Raw genomic sequence first — 4,602 nt, forward strand, 5'->3', positions numbered from 1 at the left:
AAATGGAAAAAAAGTTATTCTATATATGTTGTTTTTTTTTATTCATTATTATAGTCCCAATAACTAAATTCAGTATTGTTACACTGTTATATTGATCCTCAAACTCCAGGCCTTTTTTTAAACCAACGTTTTCCTAATTCGATCATCGTGTACACAATGAAGCTATTGAACATATTTTTTAACAGTGGAAGTGAGACTGGCCCTGTGACAAACTGTGTATCCCGCCTTCGCCCAACAGTGACCAGGACAGGCTGTGGTGACCTTGTGACCCTGGAGGGAATTCAGCAGGTTAAAAAAAATGCGAATAGATGATAACTGTGTTCACCTTTTGCGGTCTTAGATTAACTTTTTAGGTAGTTATTTTGTTTGATTATTTTTGGTCTGGAAAATCGTGGCTATTGGTGGTCTGCTGTACAGGATGCGTTCAGCTTTCAGACAATAATTAACTTAATTGACTAAGAAAGTTTAAAGTTTGAGAGTTTAAACAGAGAAAAGTGGGAAAATGTTCATGTCTGTCTGAGAAAAGTGTGTAAACTTTGTAGTGAAGGATTTTACAGCCTTAAAACATCTGTAATCTTACTTCACAGATTTCACTGTAATTATGGAACACATCCCACACAGTAAAGGATATTGTGTTTTCTTGGTCGCTCTTAAAGCTCGTGAACAAACCCACTTTGTTTTACCAACTTCCACAAATCGCTCTGTCTTCTTCCTGAACAAATATGGTCACTTTTACTTCCAGGAAAGTTCCTGTCAACTCTTCAGAGCTTTTGACGGAGACACTGCACATCTTTAGCTGGCATTATTGCACCCCAAACAAACCGTTTCACTTCACATTTCTCGCACTGTAATAATGTGAAAACCCAAACACCAGCACCATAGAACAAGTCTAACTTGCTCTTCAGCTCTGTTATTGTTTCATGTGTTGAGTATGAATTAACACATCACAAGCGTTGAATCATGCCTGCGTAATGACCAAACCGAAAGCTCCGACTATAATTCTTTCTCTGGAATGTCTCAGATCACCCGTCAGAGGAAAAAATCTTCCCCCTATTGTGAGATTCAGTCGCCTACATTTGGTATGTGGGTTGTTTAATCCCAACCAGTGTCACTACATGTCCATCATATTATTTTTAAATCACCCTATAGTGCTGCTTTGAGAATTTTTGAGCGCCGGCGCCCTGGAAAAGAGGCGATGAGAGGCAGCAGCTTGAAAAGCCGGAGAGATGTGTTTACTTTTTACCCGTCACGCTCAGAGAGGCCTTCTCTTGAAGGGCTCCCACTCTGCCGGTCTGTCAAGAGTCTGTACAGCTATCACCTCAACAGCTCTGCCAACCTTGACTGTACACAGATCTGGTCTCACACAAACAAAAGGGCCCACGAAGGCTGGAGGAAACGCCGGTAAAGCCTTTGACACACACGCGGGTTAATTGACATTCATGTCATTCGAAGCATCACTCTGTTGCTATATTCTCTCCTGTTTCTTTGGTTGTTTTTATACACACATGAAGTAAACCCCCTCAATCTCAACTAAGACTAGAAGTCCTATCATCTGAGTATCAACTGACGAAATATGAGCCTGGTGTTTCAAATGTCCCACTTTTGTCAATTATTGAAAACTGCTCCTCCGCTAATTTCAGGATTTTTTTTTCCACACGTCAAATAAATCCCTCCAGAGCAAATCCTTACCTTATTCTTTCGGCTGTATCGGATGAGAACAGGTGCACAGGCAACCAAATCTTTTCGCTCACCTGCCACTTTGTAAGACTGAATCACCAGCCGTCCTGGAGAGGGAAGCAGGGAGGAGGAGGAGGAGGGAGGAGGGCCCAACAGAGTGGCATTCAGAGAACAACCTGCTCAACCTGCTCCTGCACCTGCCAGCAATAGCAACACACCCTGTACCGCCTTCAGCTGCGGGCTGTAAATAGGCCGCGCAGGGCAGAGATGGAAAAGAATCATTTGACCGAAGAAGGGCCCAGATTCTTCAAATATCACTTTTGTGTATAGCTAGGTTTGATCTGTGAATCCCCACCACCACCACCACCACCAGTGTGGGCGGAGTCTTCTGCCACAAGTCCTTTGAGCCTCTTCACACAGAGGGGACTGGAGATGGCAGCTGTCGTCATGGCAACAGAGAGGAGGCTGGCAAGCTCGGGTTTCATCCACGCCTTTGTCTCTGGTCTAAATCAGGCTCGAAACATGTGACGTGCGATTTTGCGAGCTCACAGGTGCTGTGCGTCAAATGAGCCAGGATATGTTTTTTTTTTTCGGCTCATTCCTCAATCAAGTGAGTCATGCAGCCACTGACTGCTTTTAAGCACATAAGAGGACGGATGAATAGGCCGGTGAGCTTTGGTGAGTTAAGAACAGGGAGAGGCTGCAGTGTTTGGTTAATTTAACAGAGGAGTTAAAGTTCCAGTTCAAGACTGAATCGAAAACAGACTTACCAAATTTAGCATTCAAGACACAAGAAAATTGAAGTAGAATTAAGTTTAGTTCATTTTAAAACAACAATTTAAATATAGCAAACTGGCTTAAGCATAAAGTGGCTCCACACAGACAGGTACTTTGTTGTTACAGCTGGATTAGTGATTTAAAACAGTGTCATGATGGTATTAAAGCGCAGCATTAAACTTCCATAAACGAGCTTTAATAGAGGCTTAGTGTGTTTGCCGTGCAGAGTTGCTCACAGACAGGCTGTCGCTGCCGCCTCGTGATCTGCCAGGGGTTGATGCTAATGGGATCATGTAGCCTCATCGGGGACGTGAATAATAGAAATGTCTGACTCTTGAACGGAGAGAGAAAAAAAAGACAGATGAAAAGAACTGTGACAACCACTATTTGATATTGGAGTGAAACTAAGCAGAGAAACGGTGATGGGTATCAAGATTTTGAAAAAAAAAAAAAATGGCTGGAATGAAACTAGACGTGACGTACGATATGCAATTTCTAATATTATCTTTTGTGATTTTATCTATATAGTGCAAAAACTTCTGTCCAAAAAGAAATATTTAATGCTTTTATGGTGACGTTATCTGCAGCAAAAACAGAAAATAGATTTGTTACTGTCTTAATTCTACAAAATATGTTTCCTTTGATGCTCTGTTCAAAGCTTTGTTCTCTGCCGTCCCAAAGAAGGGTGTGTCTCCAAAATAAAAGCTGAGGCCTAATGGTGTCCACTCCTGCCACACAGTGAAAACAATATTACATAAAGATGGTTGGAGACTGAAAAGATCTGTGATGTCACGACAACTTTTTCATCTGACTGTCACATGGACACGCATGCTTTCAGCAGCAGGAAGATACAAAAAACAGAATTTTATTATGAAAATTGAGATTTGTGCTGATTTTTTATTTTTTTATTTTTTGCTGATTCTCCAAAGTAAAAGTAGATTATGTCAACCCTTATGTCATTGGAGGCTATTTTAATAATCCATTTACTGCATTATTCAAAATTGTGTTCATCCCTTCTGTAGGACGACTGGACCTGAATTAATAGACAACTTAAGTATTTTCATTCAAAACTGTCCAGTATCAGTAACCCGTGAGGTAATCTAAGTATTTACCTAATTTTACAAACTATATGGTATACTTAAAGCTTTTGTTTATTTTAAAAAAATGACAGTGTGCTTTATAATCCAGAGTGCTGATTAATTTGAGGGGGACTTGGTGGCAGGCAAGATGGCGGCTAAAAATCATTAGCCGGAGGAAAGTCAAATATTGGAAAATCACCCCCCACCCCAGCTACTTCCAAACACTTCGGTTTAAAGATACTGCTATAGCCGGCGACCCTACAGATATGTTTTTTTGTTTGTTTGTTTGTTTTTTTTGCACTTTGAACCTTTACTACCTGAGGTATTTCCGTCAAAACCTACAAACCAAAACTTCTAACACGGATAACGCATCTAATGCGGTTAACACTTCTACTGCGGCTAGCCCATCTAACGTGGCTAACGCTTCTTTTGCGGCTAGCATTTCTAATGTGGCTAGCACTTCTAAAGTGGCGATTGCTCCTAGCGCAGCTAACACTTCTAACTCGGCTAACACTTCTAACGCAGCCAGCACTTCTAATGTGGCCAACACTTCTAATGTGGCTAGCACTTCTAATGTGGCTAACGCAGCTAACACTTCTAATGTGGCCAACACTTCTAATGTGGCTAAAGCAGCTAGCACTTCTAATGTGGCTAAAGCAGCTAGTACTTCTAATGTGGCTAACGCAGCTAGCACTTCTAATGTGGCCAACACTTCTAATGTGGCTAGCACTTCTAATGCAGCTAGCGCAGCTAACACTTCTATCACAGCTAAAACTTCTGACACAGCTAGCACTTCTAATGCAGCTAGCACTTCTAATGTGGCTAACACTTCTAATGTGTCTAAGGCTGCTAACTCAGCTAACCAGTCTAACACGGCTAAAGCCTAAAATGTGGCTAACACTCCTAATGCAGATAACACTTCTAAGGAGGCTAACTCTTCTTTTTTGGCTGACACAAACACTGAACACAGTTAAAGTCTGGCCTGTCTGAATCTTTTGTCTCGCTTAAAGTATATTATTCTTTGGTGCGCCCTATAATCTGGTCAACTCTATGTAATGCAAAAATTACA

At 41.3% G+C, this 4,602-nt stretch overlaps 1 protein-coding gene across 1 annotated transcript in view; it reads right to left on the minus strand.

Moving 5' to 3' along the window:
- The window catches only part of muc15 (mucin 15, cell surface associated), a 15,946-nt gene extending 11,864 nt beyond the window's left edge, over positions 1 to 4,082 (minus strand). Inside the window, exon 1 of the mRNA XM_024296387.2 lies at positions 1,690 to 4,082. The gene's annotated coding sequence lies outside the window, so the exon portion shown is untranslated. The remainder of the gene's footprint in view (positions 1 to 1,689) is intronic.
- Between the last annotated feature and the right edge of the window lie 520 nt (positions 4,083 to 4,602).

The sequence above is a fragment of the Oryzias melastigma genome, linkage group LG3, assembly GCF_002922805.2.
Source record: "Oryzias melastigma strain HK-1 linkage group LG3, ASM292280v2, whole genome shotgun sequence".
In the NCBI taxonomy this organism is placed as follows: Eukaryota; Metazoa; Chordata; class Actinopteri; order Beloniformes; family Adrianichthyidae; genus Oryzias; species Oryzias melastigma.